The sequence below is a fragment of the Cebus imitator genome, unplaced genomic scaffold (genome assembly GCF_001604975.1).
Source record: "Cebus imitator isolate Cc_AM_T3 unplaced genomic scaffold, Cebus_imitator-1.0 Scaffold363, whole genome shotgun sequence".
In the NCBI taxonomy this organism is placed as follows: Eukaryota; Metazoa; Chordata; class Mammalia; order Primates; family Cebidae; genus Cebus; species Cebus imitator.
In genome coordinates this window covers 1,641,163-1,658,597 of record NW_016107678.1, presented here as the reverse complement: position 1 = coordinate 1,658,597, position 17,435 = coordinate 1,641,163, and the positions used below count along the sequence as shown (strand labels likewise).

The 17,435-nt window shown below is 36.5% G+C and overlaps 1 long non-coding RNA gene across 1 annotated transcript; it reads right to left on the bottom strand.

Moving 5' to 3' along the window:
- Positions 1-9,376: 9,376 nt before the first annotated feature.
- Positions 9,377-16,832, bottom strand: LOC119467992. The gene is made up of 3 exons (XR_005196625.1): positions 16,688-16,832; positions 9,512-9,516; positions 9,377-9,387 (listed from the first exon to the last, which is right to left on the bottom strand). It is a non-coding gene; the product is annotated as an uncharacterized LOC119467992 (long non-coding RNA).
- Positions 16,833-17,435: the final 603 nt, after the last annotated feature.

Genomic DNA, 17,435 nt, shown 5'->3' with positions numbered 1-17,435 from the left:
ATTTGGGAAAAAGGAGAGGAATACATCACCTTGGTATAGAAAACGCGTGGGCAAAGGCATAGAGATGGAAAACAGTAAAAGCACTTGCTGCCTAAGCCATGTCTTGGTAGGTGGGTGTGGCAAGAGTGGGGTTGGAAGATTATGCAGCCTAGGGTTTAGGTTTCATGTGTAGGTGATGATGGGACAGCAGGATTGAAATCATGAAACGTAAACGTGTAACTAAGTTGGAAATGCTTCCCATATGAACATACTGCTGAATATGTACCATTTGTCTGAACTCATGAATAGTATGGAAAGCACATGAACTAAAACCAAATACTGCTGCATACTCAGAATGTTTCATTTACATGTGAAGTACATGAAGCCATAATACAAAGGCTTTTTTTTAACTTTTAATTTTGATCTATTAGAATATATACCAGAAAATAGATTACCGAGTAAAACAAAATGAAAAAAATACTAGAAATTGTTCTCTCATGGGATCATATTTGCTTTGACTTTAGAAAATTTAATAGTGTTTTCTCCATGAACAAAAGAAACTTTAGGAAAACAAACTTTTCCTAGATAATCCTATTCAGTGCCACATCTTTACATACTCTCTGTATGTGCCAGAACTCCCAAATTTACACCCTGAATCAGAGTTCACTACTGAGTTCCTCTCTTAGGAAGGCTCTAGGGCACTATGAAGAACACATCCAAAAGAATTTTTAATTATCCTCTTTTGAAACTCTTCCTCCCTGACTCTGCCCAATTAGGAGCATGCTAGCCTCTGGCAGCCTTGCAGTTGTTCATGCCAGTGAGTCATCCTTGACACTTCTTCCTCCCTCCCTACGTCCAATCTATTACCAGTTCCTTCCATTTTATACTTCATATCTATCCATATTTCTTGTTTTTGCTCCTGTCACTTCTGACCAAGCCACCATCATTTCTTACCTGGATTCTTGCAGTAGCTTTTATAACACTCTTTAAGTCCATTTTCTTCTAACTCTTCTCCATATTGTAGCCAGGGTAACCTTATCTCATGTTTGTCTCCTCAGTGTACCAAGATAGCCCTCATTACAACTTCAGGAATGTGCCAGACTCTGTCCTACCTTGGGCCCTGGTATAGACAGCTCTCTCCCTGAATGCATTTCTGCAGACTACCTAATTCCTATTTATCTTTCAGAACTCTGGAAGACAGAACTTCTTTAGAGAAGTCTTCCTTCACACTTCAATCTAAAATCATCGATCTCCTTGCTATTCTTTCTGTATGTACCTTGTGAGTTTCAATTATGGTTTATTTGTTTAATGTCTACTTCTCCTGACAGACTGTAAACATCATGAGGACTAGGCCTTATCTCTTGTTCATCTCCATTCCTAGGGCTTGGCACAATGCTTGATGTCAATGTTGTCGCCTTGTGTACTTTGTATGCATTGTGCTTTGAAGCTTGCCTTTGGTGGACTGCCTAAACATCTTGACTTTCCTAGATGTCTTTTGTTTTTGTTCCCCAGCTTGGTACTCCTTTCACAGTGTTTCTTCCTTAGCACTCCTAGTCATTTCTGATGAGCTGCTCACTACTCAGGGCCTGAGGTAGTTTCTGCTGAAGTACTATCCACAAATGGTGAGGGGAGGCTGGTGAAGAGTGTGTGGGAGTGTGGAAAGGGATCTCTGGAACATGCACCATATGTATGCCACACACATGGAATTGCTTTGAATTTCTTAAAGGAATATTTGCATCCTACTTTATAATTTTATATATGTTTTTCTATAAAAAGTACGTATTTGCTGTTACTTTTGTGACTTGCACAATATCTCTGACTTAGTTGTTTTTATTTATGAGTTTTCATCATTTTTATCTTAAAAAAATTTCAACTTTGATTTTTAGATATAAGGAGCACATGGGCAGGCTTGTTACATGGGTATATTGTACCCAGGTAGTAAGCACAGTACCCAGTAGGTGGTTTTTTCAACCCAGGCCTGCCTGCCTCCCCACCTCTAGTGGCCCACAGTGTCTATTGTTCCCATGTTTATGTCCATGTGTGCTTAATGTTTAGCTCCCCCTTATAAGTGAGAACACATGGTATTTGTTTTTTCTGTTCCTGTGTTAATTCACTTAGGTTTATGGCCTCCAGCTCCACATTGCTGCAAAGGACATGACTTCCTTCCTTTTTAAATGATTTGGGCATTTTTAATATTAGTAAGCTGCTGTGTCTGAGCCAGCTGAGTTTTATAAACAGTTTCCTCCCTTCTAATACTGGATACCTTCTTATCACTACAAGATATTTATGTCCTGATCCCTACCTTTCTGATATTCTTGCTCTGATTTCACTACTTTTTGTTTTTTAACCCCACCCATACCCCAGTTCCATTTCCCATAATTCTCGATGGACTGCTGTTTATATATCGAGGAAAAATTCTTTATCATGCTGGATGGTCCTGTAATAGTTCTCCTCACCTCCCTCCACAGTGTAGACAGTTTAGTCTTTCTACAAGGGATTCCACCTACAGACTGTTCATAGCACCCACAGTTATTAACTGAGCAAGCCAACCCTTCATCATATTTCCAAATACTCATACTTGGGTGGTTCCTCTGTTAGTTGAGAGACACTTTTCAGACTTTTCACACTTCACACAAAATCTAGAACCTTCCACCTGACAATAGCTTTAGAGGTAAATGTTTAATTAATTAAATATTTAGACAATTATTAAATGGCTGCTTTGTGCTAGGCACTGTCTAGGCAATGAGCAGTGAACAGTCTCATTCCTGAGATTTATTGGGTGTGTTTATACAAACTCACTTCTTCTGTTTGTTTCTGAAAGGAACAAGGTTGCTGTCATCCAATGTGTTCTTACATTATCTCCATTGTGTTCTGATGATTTCTTATTCAAAAGTTTTAAGGACATAGACCTTTACTGAGAGTAGAAGAAAACACTGACTAAACCAACAACAAAAATAATTTATAACCCCTCTTCAGATCTAAGTGGTCAGTGCCTAATAGATAAAGCAGTAGAAAATATTAATATTTTATACATAGTATACATTTTTAAAAGGAATTTTAATGCTGAATAATTTCTATAAGAATTTCTGCTGCACATTTTCTCCTTTTATTTTTGGCATATGTAGTTCATTTTGGCAGCAGTGACTTTATTTGATATGTGTAATTATTTAATTTTACTGGGTTTACTCACATTGTTATGCCATTGTAACATATTTATGTATTCATTCATGTGTAGCTGTATAATATTTGAAGAAGCTGCTAAACGCTATCAGAAGCAGCACAGATAGACCCCAGGCCTAACAAATGAAGCAGCCTGGTAAGATAGATGGGCTGCTGGCAGGTGTGATACTGCTCTGTGAGAGAACAGTTGGCATGGTTGTTTGCAAATAAAGCAAAGTGACACATGTCTGGTATCAGTAGGTAATAAAAACAGGCACTATGTATTCTATCTGCTAACATTACTTGCAGATTTCAGAAACTGTAGTGATGAGAAAATATATTTTTATATCATTTTCTATGTGTCAAACACTGTTATAAATAATTTATATGTTATTTGTTTAATTTTTACAACAAAGATGTGAGGTAAGTTCTTCAATATCATCACCTCTGCTTCCCAAATGAGGAAAGTGAGGTACTCAGAGATTAAGTGACAGGTTGCATCAGAGATGGGCTTCAAACCCAGACAGTGAGCTCTAACATAGGTGATACAGTTTAGCTGTGCGTCCCCACCCAAATCTCCTCTTGTAGCTTCCATAATTTCCATGTGTTGTGGGAGGGACCTGGTAAATGATAATTGAATCATGGTGGTGGTTTTTTTCCCATGCTCTTATTATGATGGTGAATAGGTCTCACGAGATCTGATGATTGTAAAAATGAGAGTTTCCCTATACAAGCTCTCTCTTTGCCTGCTGCCATCCATATAAGACGTGACTTGCTACTCCTTGCCTTCCACCATGATCATGAGGCTTCCCCAGCCACATGGAACTGTAAGTCCATTACACTGCTTTCTTTTGTAAATTGCCTAGTCTCAGGTATGTCTATATCAGCAGCATGAAAATGGACTATTACAGTAGGGGTATTAACTCATACATAGTGACACCTCTGGTAGGGCCAACAATATTGAGACTTAAATCACATGACCCTGTTGTTGGTCTTAATAAAGCTATGTGGCCTGCAGTTTTTATAATTTTAATATTTAAATTAAAATTTAACTTTCATTGACTTATTTTAAATTGAACTCCTGATTTGTATGTATGGGGGAGAATTTCTCAATGTTAATACAATAAACGTTGTATTAATGTTTATGCAGTGATGTAAAAATGAGATTTTACTTGTCTTAATTTTACTTTCCCAGAAATACGAAGTTGAGGTGAAAGCACAATCAATATTAGTAATATACTATTACCTGTATAAAGACTGCCAAAATATAACTATCTGAATGTTTTTTCTTCTCCTATACTTTGTCATATTTTATTTTTACTTTTGAATTTGAGAGAATAATGTTTTACAAATTTTATTCCTTTTGTACTTTAGATTTAACCGGAGTTCAGCAAGCAGAGTCTCAGATCCCTCCCCGTTGATAACCAAAGATGTAACGGAGGACAGAATGCAGGAGCTCAGCTCCCTCCCCGGCAATTGCCAAAGCTGTAACTGGGGGATGGGAGCAGAGCTGCAGGGGCATCCCAAAGGTGCTCCTAGTTTCCCTGATCCACTGTGCCCAGGTCCTTGGTCTCTCTTGCCCCAGAAATGGGAGAAGGACCCCTGGAGGTGCGGTGAGCTTATCATTAGAATGAATATCGTGGACCCAAATAGTTTTGCAGAGACCAGTTTATTAGGCAGAGACAGAAGAAGAGAGAGAGAGAAGAGAGAGCTTCTACACTGCCATGAGAGAGGATTCAAGGGAGAAATCAGCACAGGTAAGGGGCAGTAGGATTTTAACCTGAGAGTTATTCCCACCCCATTCATGTTCTCATTCAATGAAAGGAGCTCTTCCAAACTTCTGCTGGAGTGACTGATTTTCAACTCTGATACTGGATTGGCTGCTTGGTCAGCAACTAGAGCCCCCTCCTCCCAGAGCTTTTTGTGGACCTTCTAAACAATGGATTTCACCTGGAATTTCTACCTAGCCCACTAACGGGAAAGTCAGACAAAGAACTCTAGGTTTCCTGTTGAGGATGTGGATGGAGGCATGGTGCTGGGAAGTTCCTGCCTTTGAAATCACACCCTTTGTGGACTTGGTTTTTCTAACACAGTCCCTCAGTCCCTCCTCTGAACAGGAAAGTCCAACTACTGTAGGGACATTGGCATCTACTGCTCTTTAGCTACTTCCTGCTGAATCGGGGAGTAGAAGGGGCCGTGCGCTTGAGGTTTCCTCCAGAGGGCAGTATTCCAGCGGTGCAGGTTGATGCAGAGGTCCACGATAAAACTCATGGGTCAAGGACACCTGAGATTCCATTTGCAGGATCATTTGTGACCTTATGGCTTTAATTGTAGAAGAAACAAATGTGACAAGGAGGTTAAAGATGAGCAGCCAGAGGGCCAGCAATAATAGAATGTTTATAAATGGGCCTAGGAGAGGGTAGGGCCAGGACAGCCAGTGGTTAAATAAGCTTCATGATCCAATTTCTTGAAGGTTATTCGGTCCCGGAGTTCTTTAACTTTGTTTAAGACAACACCTGATTGGTTTATAAAGTAGCAGCATGAATGGGGTGGGAATAACTCCTAGGTTAAAATCCCACTGCCCCTTACCTGTGCTGATTTCTCCCTTGGATCCTCTCCCATGGCAGTGTAGAAGCTCTCTCTTCTCTCTCTTTTTCTCTCTCTGCCTAATAAATTGCTCTCTGCAAAACTCTTTGGGTCCACAATATTCATTCCAATGGTAAGCTCACCGCACCTCCAGGGCCTCTTCCCCCATTCCTGGGGCAAGACAGGCCAAGGACCTGGGCACATCTAATCGGGGAAACTAGGAGCATCTTTGGGACGACCCTTTAGCTCTGCTCCCGTCCCCGGTTACATCTTTGGCAATGGACAGAGAGCGACCTAAGCGTCTGCTTGCTCCATTCTCTGGTTACAGTTTCACTTAACTTTTTGCCAAACTTGACAGTTATCTCTAGAGACCTCAACCGCAGAATCCATGATAAAGACATGGCTGAATGGTTCCTAACTGACTTGCCTCATCCAATAAAGTGTTTTGTTTCTGAGACAATTGGGTCAGTATGAAATACCTGGGAAAACAATGTGTTTATGAACTGCTTTTAAGTGGTTTATATACTTACACTATTTGCCAAACACAGATTTTCAATTGTTAGATCTTAACTGCTGCATTCCTTTTGTTAATTCAAAAGCAGATGTTTCAGCTTTTTTCATTCATTCATTTATTTCTGTTCTTTCATTTCTAAGTTTATTCTCACATCTGGCCACCATTGCCATTCTGATAGCTGTTTACACTGATAAGAGACCATCTGCTTGTCTTTCATGGCTGAGGGAAAGAAGTAGGAAAACTACATTTCCATTCTTCAGAGAGTATTTTGTTTTGCTAATGACTTAAAAGCACGAAGGAAATGTATCCATTTTACTTAATATTTTTGAGGACAAAAAATAAAGAGGTTAGAAAAATACAGTAGCATTTGTAACATCACAATCTTTTAAACGTCCGTATTTATGAGGAAAATGAAATAATTTTTTTTCAGGATATCACCCCAAGTATCCAGGGACATGAGAGATTCATGGAGATGGTTCAGATAATTTCAGTAATTCAGTGTCACTGAAATGTGAATTGACGTCCATATATTTAGTCAATGTAATCAAATTTAAATAGAACAATGTAGAAATGTGAAAAATCCCAGTTGTCTACCTATCTGTTGAAAGTTGCCTTTTGTACTTTGAAGGGGTAGGGGTGGGGGTGGGGGCATGAACAGCCTGCCTTCTTTGAGAACTGTCCCTCCCTGTTTCCTAGTTATATTCGCATTACTTGACCCTGCATCCCTCCCCAACCCATTTTCTTGCATAGGGACATAGGGTAAGGGTGGGGGAGATAGCTGATTTCATTCAGGTCAACAATTAGATTCTACTATTAAAATTTCTACTCTAGAGGTCAAGTCTGAGACTGAGCACTAGGTTGTTACCAGCAGATTAAAAAAAAAAGTTGGAGAAATAAAATTAAAAACAAAATCTTTTCCCATATCAGAAAACCTCTCCATAAAGGTAGTATAGAAAAAAAAAATTATTGAATAAGCATTAAACCAGCACGTGATGCATATCACAGGCAATCTGTTAGGATATTATAAAGACAGAAAGAAATGGCACCTTTAACCAAACTATAACCATTCTATAACCAAACTATAATTGATTCTATACATTCCATATATGTTCTCATGATAAACTAATTTCTAAGAGGACTTGATTGCATTGTCACACTGTTTTAAATTCACCTAGTAATTAGCATGACCATCTGTCTTAGATAATTGGCTTTATTTAAAGGAAAAAAAAAGCTTCTCTTATTTTTATGCCAAGTGTTAGTTTTGCCACTTGTGGCAAGGTATCTGTTGAAGTTAATTCCTATTCTCCCACAGAAACTGGGAAATGGGGCCTATTCTTTTTGATATTTATATTTCACAGAGATGGCTCCCATTCCTTGAGAAAGAACGTCATGGCTCATAAAACTGACTAAATGCCAATTTAAATACATTCCAAAGAGAAGATTAAAATTAATAGTTTTAATTTTAATAAACTTAAAATTAATAGTTTTCTAAGGTAAATGCTCTAAGAGAAAACCCTAAAGATTCTTCCAAAAGAGTTCTAGTTTTCTAGACTTACTGAATTCCTAGAATTTAGTAAAGGTTCAAGTTACAAAATCAATATGTGGAATTCAGTAGCACTGCTAAACACCAACAATGGCCAAACTGAGAATCAAATCAAGAACTCAAACCCTTTTACAATAGCTATAAAATAATATACTTAAGATTATTCTTAACCAAAGAGGTGAAAGATCTCTACAAGAACTATAAAACACTGATGAAATAAATTTTCCATGTTCATAAGTTAGAAGAATCAATATGAAAATAAGCATCCTGCTCAAAGCAATCTACACATTCAATATAATTCCTATCAAAATATTAATGTCATTCTTCACAGTATTAGAAAAAAACAATTATAAAATACATATGGAACTAAAAAAGAGCCTGAATAACCATAGCAACTCTCACAAAAAAGAACAAATCTGGAGACATCACATTACCTGACTTCAAATTATACCACAAAGCTATAGTAAACAGAATAGCATGGTACCGTATAATAGTAGATACATATACTAATGAAATAAAGCCAAAACTTACAGCCAACTAAACATATAAAAACATACATTGGGGAAAGGATCACCTATTCAATAAGTGGTTCTGGGAAAACTGGATGGTCACATGTAGAAAATCAAACAATCCATTTTTCTCTTCATATACAAAGGCTAATCTAAGATGGATTACAGGGTTTAAAACTAAGACCTGAAACCATAAAAATTCTGAAAGAAAACCCAGGGAAAGTTCTTGAGGACATTGTCCTACGCAAATAATTTATGACAAGTACCTCAAAAACAAATACACAAAAGCAAAAATAAATAGGACTTAATTAACTAAAAGGTATTTGCACAGTAAAAGAAACAATCATCAGAGTAAACAGACAACCTATGGAATGGGGGAAAATACTTGCAAATTATGCATCTGAAAATGGATTATATCCAGAATCTACAAGAAACTCAAATCAGCAAGAAAAAAACAAGTCTCATTAAAAAGTAGTCAAATGACATAAACAGGTATTTCTCAAAGAAGATATACAAATGTCCAACAGATATGTGAAAAAATGCTCAGCATGACTAATCATTAAGGAAGTGCAAATTAAAGCCACAGAGATATTACCTTATCCCAGCCAGAATGATGAAATTTTATTCTCCAAATTATTTTTATATAAAAGTAAGTTTAATTTTAAAGAATAAAGAAACTAGGTAATCTGGAAGGAATTGCTGAACTTCAGGTAAATGTTTTTATACCACAAAAATTCTTAAAATTACTACCTTAAAGTTAAGAAAAAGTTAAACAAAAAGTTAAGAATTTGGAATAGTGTTTGCTTGAAAAAACTACAGTTGGTGGATTTCTTTTTATAAATTTAACTTTTATTTTAGATTCAGGAGGCATATGGATATGTTGTATGATGCTGGGGTTTTGAGTGTGATTGAACCTACAACCCAAGTAGTGAGCATAGTATCCAACAGTAAGTTTTTCAACCCTAGCTTCCTTCCTCCCAATCCCCCTTGTAGTAAGTGTCTATTGTTGCTATCTTTATATCCATGAATACCTCATATTTAGCTCCCACTTAAAAGTAAGGTGATGCAGTATTTTTTTTCTTTTCAGTGTTAATTTGCTTAGGATAAAGGCCTCCAGCTGCTTTCATGTTGCTGCAAAAACATGATTTTATTATTTTTTATGGTTGCATAATATTCCATGGTATATATGTGCCACATTCTTTATGCACTGTTGATGGGCACCTGAGCTGGTTCTGTCTTTGGTATTGGGAATAGTGGTGTGATGAATATATGGGTATATATGTCTTTTTGGTAGAATGATTTATTTTTCTTCAGATATATACCTAATAATGAGATTGCTTGGTAAAATGGTAGTAATGTTTTAAGTTCTTTAAGAAATCTCCCAACTGCTTTCCACAGAGGCTGAACTAATTTACATTCTCACAGTATAAAAGTGTTTCCTTTACTTTGCAGCTTCACCAGCATCTTTTTTTTTTTTTTTTTAACTTTTTAATAATAGCTATTCTGACTGGTATGAGATGGTTCCACATTGTGGTTTTGATTTACATTTCTCTGATGATTAGTTATGTAAACCATTTTTTTCATATGTTTATTGGCTGCTTGTATGCTTTCTTTTGAGAAGTGTCTGTTCATTTCTTTTGCCCATTTTTTAATGTATTTTTGTATTTGTTGCATTGTTTAAGCTCCCTAGAGATTCTGGATATTACCCTTCTGTCATATGCATAGTTTCTGAATATTTTCTCCTATTCTGTAGGTTCCCTGGTTACTCTCTTGAAAATTTCTTTTGCTGTGCAAAAGCTCTTTAGTTTAGTTAGGTCTCACTTGTCAATATTTGTTTTTGTTGCATTTGCTTTTGAGGACTGATGTGTTTTGGTTGTATCTCTACCCAAATTTCATCTTAAATTGTAGTTTCCATTATTCCTAAATGTCATGGGAGGTACCAAATGGGAGGTAATTGAATCATGGGGTCAGGGTTTTCCTTGTCTTTCTCATGGTAGTGAATAAGTGTCATGAGATCTGATGGTTTTAGAAAGGGCAGTTACCCTACACATGCTGTCTTGCCTGCTGCCATGTAAGATATCCTCATTTGCCTTCAGTCATGTTTGTGAGGCTGCCCCAGCCATGTGGAACTGTGAGTCAATTAAACCTCTTTCCTTTATAAATTACTCAGTCTTTTGTATGTTTTTATTGGCAGTATGAGAACAGACTAATACAGGACTTAGTCATAAATTCCTTCCCAAGGCCAGTATCCAGAATGGTGTTTCCTAGGTTTTCTTTTAGGAGTCTAGGAGTGGTATAGTCTAGTGGTACATATAAGATCTGTCTTGAGTTATTTTTGTATATAGTGAAGGGGACGGGTCCAGTTCCGTTATTCTGCATATGGTTAGCCAGCTATGTCAGCACTTATTGAATCTCAGTATCTATTGAATAATTTTCTTATTACTTGCTTTTGTTGACTTTGTTCCATATCATATACTTCTTTACATCTATTGAGATCATGATATAGTTTTGGTTTTTGTTTTCATTTAAAAAATTTTTTAAGTTTTTGGGTACATAGCAGGTGTGTACATTTGAGTTACATGAAATGTTTTGATAAACGAATGCAATGCATAATAATCACATCATGGAAAATGGGGTATCTATCCTCTCAAACATTTATCCTTTATGTTACAAACAATCCAATTGTATTCTTTTAGTTATTTGAAAATGTGCAATTAAATTACTGATTATAGTCACTCTGTTGTTATCAAACACTAGGTCCAATACATTATTTCTGTTTTTTTATTTTTTATTTGTATCCAGTAACCATCCCTAATTCCTCCATTCCCCGTTATCATTCCCAGCCTCCAGTAATCATCATTCTACTCTTGATGTCAATGAGTTAAACTGTTTTAATTTTCAGATACCCAAAATAAATAAAAACATGCAATATTTGTCTTCTGGTGTCTGCCTTATTTCATGTTACATAAATGATTTCCAATTTTATCTATGTTGTTGCAAATTACAGAAACTCATTTGTTTTTTTATGGCTGAATGGTACTCTGTTTTGTGCAAATATCACATTTTCTTTATTCATCTGTTGACGAACACTTAGGTTGCTTCCAAATCTTGGCTATTATGAGCAGTGCTACAATAAACATAGAAGTGCAGATATCTCTTCCACATACTAATTTCTCTCTTCTGGCTATATATGCAGCAGTGGGATTGCTAGACCATATGATAGATAATTTTTAATTTTCTGAGGAATCTCCAAATTGTTCTCCATATGATTTTACTAATTTACATTCCCACCAATTATGTACAAGGTTGACTTTTCCCACATCCTCACCAGCATTTTTTATTGCTTGTCTTTTGGATGTAAGCCATTTTAGCTAGGGTGAGACAGTGTCTGATTGTGATTTTGATTTGTGTTTCTGATGATCATTGATGTTGATCATATGCCTGTTTGCCATTTGTATATCTTATTTTGTGATATGTCTAGTGAAATCTTTGGCCCCTTTTTGATTGGATTATTAGACATGTTCCTACAGAGTTTTCTGGGCTCCTTATATATTCTGGTTATTAATCCCTTATCAGATGGATAGTTTGCAGATATTTTCTCCTATTCTGTGGGTTGCCTCTTTACTTTGTTGACTGTATCCTTTCCTATTTGTCTGTTTTTGCTTTGGTTGCTTATGCTTGTGGGGTATATTACTCAAGAAAATTTTTTGCTCAGTCCAATGTTTTGGAGAATTTCTCCAATATTTTCTTTTGGTAGCTATATAGTTTTGAGGTCTTAGTTTTAAGTATGTAATCTATTTTGATTTGATTTTTGTGTATGGTGAGAGATAGGGGTCTAGTTTTATTCTTCTGCATATGGATATCCAGTTTTTCCAGCAACATTTGTTGAGACTATCTTTTCTTTAGTGTATGTTCTTTACACCTTTGTCAAAAATGAGTTTACTGCAGGTGTGCGAATTTGTTTTGGCCTTCTCTATTCTGTTCCATTGGTCTATGTCATTGTTTTTATGCCAATACCATGCTGTTTTGGTTACAATACCTCTGTAGTATATTTTGAAGTTAGATAATGTTATTTTTCTCATTTTGTTCTTTTAGCTCAAGATAGCTGTGGCTATTGTAGGTTTTTTGTGGTTCCATAGACTTTTTAGAATTTTGTTTTTCTGTTTTGTAAAGAAAGTCATTCTGGTGAGTTGTAGTGGTGTTTTGATAGTAATTGCATTGAATTTGTAGATTGCTTTGTGTAGTACAGGCATTTTAACAATACTGATTCTTCCAATCCATAATCTTTTTTTTCTTTCCCTTTCCGTTTCCTTTCTTTCCTTCCTTTCCTTTCTTTCTTTTCTTTTCTTTCTTTCCTTCTTTCATGTGTTTGTCCTTTGCAATCTATTTTGTCAGTATTTTTCTCAGACGAGATTGGGCGCGTTCAGGGTGGTATGGACGTAGACACTATCAGTATTTTTTATAATTTTCATTGTAGGGATTTTTTCACTTCTTCGGTTAAGTTAATCCTAGGATTTTAACTTTCTATGTGGCCATTTAAAATGGGATTACTTTTTTGATTTGTTTTTCAGATTGTTTACTCTTCACATATAGAAATGCTGCTGGTTTTTGTATGTTGATCTTGTATTCTGAAACTACTGAATTTCTTCATCAGTTCTAATAGTTTTTTGGTGGAGTCTTTAGATTTTCCTAAATATAAGATCATATAATCTGCAAACAAGGATAATTTGACTTCTTTGTTTCCAACCTGGTGTCCTTTATCTATTTATTTTCTGGTTGTTCTTTAAGCTTCTTGTCTTGGATAGTCATTTAGGCTTGAAAAGTTCTGTTCTTATTTTTTGAATAAAATATGTATCCCTATATTGTTATTTACATTCTCTTTAAGCAAATAACTTTAGTTTTGCTCTTTGGGGGCTATTTTATAAATCTTGTAGGTATACTTTGTTTTTACATTTTTTTTCTTCTGTGTGTATTTTTATATATCCTGCCTTTAAACTCACTTATTCTTTCTTCTGCTTGATCAAGTCTGCTGAGAGATCCTGATGTATTTTTTTAGTTTGTCAATTTAATTTTTCAACTCTGAATTTCTGCTTTATTTATTATTTCAACCTTTGTTAAATTTCTCTGACAGGAATCTGAATTCTATCTTTGTGTTATCTTAAAATTAATTGAGCTTCCTAAGATAGCTATTTTGAAGTTTTTATTTGAGAGGTCATATATCTTTATCACTCCAAGATTGGTCACTGGTGCCTTATTTAGTCCATTTGGTAAGGCAGTGTTTTCTGGGATGTTCTTGATGCTTGTGGATGCTTGCTAATGTCTGGGCATTGAAGAACTTTGCATTGAAGAAATAGGCATATTCCAAACTGTGCTTATTTGTATCCATCATTTTTAAAAGATGAGCACAGTAATTGGATCAGCCCAAGACCTGCTACCATTACTGTCTGGTGCTACTGATTTTTATTCACGGTCCAAGACCACTTCAGTCAACAGGTAGTGAATTCTGCTGGGAATGGGTCTGTCCTACCAGAGCAGTAGAATGCCCTGTGGTCCAGGGTTGAATCTAGAGATGCTGTTCAGAAGCAAAGTCCTGGAATCAGAGGCTTCAGGAACTTGTCTGGTGTTTTATTATACAGGGGCTGAGCTGTCACCCAAGTTACAAGACAAAATCCTCTATTTTTCCTTCCTTCAAGCAAAAGGAATTTTTCTCCATGCTGCACTTCCTGAAGTTGTGGGAGGGTGACACAGGCACTACCATGGATGCCACAGCTGGTGTTACAGTGGGCCACACTTCGACCTCACTGCCTCCAAGAACAGCACAGTACTCAGGCTCGACCAAGGACTGCAGTCCTTTTGACCTGACTACCACTCAAATTTATTTAGGGCTCTAGGTTACCTGACAGTTGCTGGTGAAGCTGGCCTGGGCTTAAGTTCCTCTAGATGGGGCAGAAGATTCCCCTTTGGCCCCAGGCTGATCTAATGCTCTGTCTCTGAGCACTGGTGAAATTCTGCCTAGTATAGTGGTCCACTGTGTATACCACACTTGATTCACTCCTGCAAGCATACAGATTCTCTCCTCATGCTGTCCTGCCTGGGGTTGGAGGAGATGTGGCATAAGCAATGAAAGAGTGTCCTTCCTACCCTCTTCAAAGCTTCTTTCTTTGTTATTTATGTTAAAACCTGGTACTGTGATTGTGCACACCTAATTTTTGTTTCTTATAAATGTGCCTCCTTCCCCCATCCTGCCTGTGGATCTGTGGATAGTTGTTCAATTTGGTGTTCCTGCAAGGCAATGATTGCTCGAGGGTTCTATTTGGCCATGTTGCTTCACTTCCTCCCTCAAGTCTCTTTCAGTTTTTTACATTTTTCCTTGCAATTTGGGTACCTTATATTTTATACCACTTCTTAGTTTGCAAAGCAAGTTCATATATATTATGTTATTTGATCTTTACATTTTCTTTGTCAGCATGACTATTATTATCTTAATTTTGCAGTTAAACAAATTGAGCCTCCAGGTTCTGTGACTGGTTGAAGAGTCATAGAGGCTATATCCAATCCTTCAAGACTAAGCCCAATGACCTTTCTAATACATTGGTTTCCAAATATTACATTTTTTGCATGAAGATGCATTTACATGGTTGCATAGAAGTTTAAAATTAAATGATTAATTCAGAGTCCAGGGCCCTTTGCAATAACCAAGGTCTTTTTACGAACAGTGTTGTCTACTATTCTGCCTTTCCCTGCATGCTTTGCTGGATCCCATGCCTTCAGAACTTGGCTTTCCTCCCTGCTGACGTTGCTCTTGCAGCAGCTGATAACCCTGTAAAGAATAGATCCTGTAATCTTTTCTCTGTTCTCACTTTCTTTTTTTGTTAGTGCGGTACATAACATAAACTTCGTTACCATTTTAACCATTTCTGGATATATAGCGTGGTGGCAGAAGGCACATTCATATGGTTTGCTGTGCAATCATCACCGTTCATCTTCAGAACTTTTCCATCCTCCCAAACTGAAACTCTTTACCCATGAAACAATACATCCCTATTCCCACCAGCTCCCAGCAACCACTATCCTACTTTTCCTGACTCTGAATTTAACTATTCTAAGTACCACATACAAGTGAAATACTACATAAAAGTCATGCAGCATTTATCCTTTTTTGTCTAGCTTATTTCAGTTCGCATAATGTCTTTTAGGTTCATCAATGTTGTAGCATGTGTCATTACTTTTTATGACAGAGAAATATTCCATTGCTAAGTATATATTACATTTTGTTTATTCATCTGTTGATAAACATTAGGGTTGTTTCCACATTTTGTCTATTGTGAATAATGCTGCTATGAATATTGTACAAATATCTCTTTAAGACACTGCTTTTAATTCTTTGGGGTATATATCCAGAAATAGAATTGCTGGATCATAAGGTAATTCTATGTTTAATTTTTTTTTAAGGAACTGTCATACTGTTTTACACAGTGGCTGCATCATTTTGCATTCTCACAGGCAATACAAGAGGATTTCAATTTCTTCACATTCTTACCAACACTTTTTTTTTTTTTTTTTGCCTGGTGGGGCTCCATCACCATCTAAATGGGTGGGAAGTCATATTTCTTTGTGGTTTTGAGTTACCTTTGCCAGTGAATAGTGATGTTGAGCATCTTTTCAGGTACTTATTAGCCATCATTGGCATATTTTTAAGGAAACACCAGGAATCAGATTTTTTGATTTTAATGTTTTCAACCCCCTGTTCAGTTTGTGCTTTTATTGGCCAACAATCTTTAGCATCCCTCCAGTACCTTTTTTGCTTAAACTAACTCAGCTTGGTTGCCATTGCTTGTAAACAATACTTGTAATTCAGCTTCTAAATAGGTAACTCTATTCCTTTTGGCTGCACTAACTTTGCAATGAACTGCAGCATTTGGTTCACCCTGCTATCTTTTGCCAAGTATTTCTGCTACATTCCTACTATTTTCTGATTATTTATATATAAGAACAATTATTAGCTATGGCAAAGAAAAAAATCATCAAAATGTTCCTTTTTAGATTAGTGTAACAAATACAAGAGAAACACATTTATTTATTAATCTTTAAAATTTGTTTATTATACTTTAAGTTCTGGGGTACATGTGCGAATGTGCAGGTTTGTTACATAGGTATACACATACCATGGTGGTTTCCTGCATCCATTACCCCATCATCTACGTTAGGTATTTCTCCTCATGCTATCTCTACCGAATCCCCCTACCCCCTCATATCCCTTTCCTTCCCTCTAACCCCCAACAGGCACCGGTGTGTGATGTTCCACTCCCTGTATCTGTGTGTTCTCATTGCTAATCTCCTACTTATGAGTTATAATATGTGGTGGTTGGTTTCCTGTTCTTATGTCAGTTTTGTCACAAAGATGGTTTCCAGCTAAATCCATGTTCCCGCAAAGAACATGAACTAATCCTTTTTTATAGCTGCATAGTATTCCATGGTATATACGTGCTACATTTTCTTTATGCAGTCTATCTTTGATGGGCATTTGGGTTGGTTCCAAGTGTTTGCTATTGTAAATGCTGCTGCAATAAACACATGTGCATGTGTCTTTATAATAGTATGTTTTAGAATCCACGGGGGTTTATACCCAGTAATGGGATTGCTGGGTCAAATGGTATTTCTATTTCTAGGTCCTTGAGGAATTGCCACACTGTTTTTCACAATGGTTCAACTAATTTACACTCCCACCAACAGTGTAAAACCTTTCCTATTTCTCCTCATCCTCTCCAGCATCTGTTGTCTCCTGGATTTTTAATGATCACCATTCTAACTGGCATGAAATGCTATCTCAATGTGATTTTGATTTGCTTTTCTCTAACGACCAGTGATGAACTTTCTTTCATATGTTTGTTGGCTGCATAAATGTCTTCTTTTGATAAGTATCTATTTATATCCTTGCCCATATTTTGATTGGGTTGTTTGTTTTTTTCTTATAAATTTGTTTAAGTTGTTTCTAGATTCTGGATATTAGCACTTTGTCAGATGGGTAGATTGCAAAAATTTTTTCCCATTCTGTTGGTTGCCGGGTCACTCTATTGATAGTTTCTTTTGCTGTGCAGAAGCTCTTAAGTTTAATTAGATTTCATTTGTCTATTTTGGCTTTTGT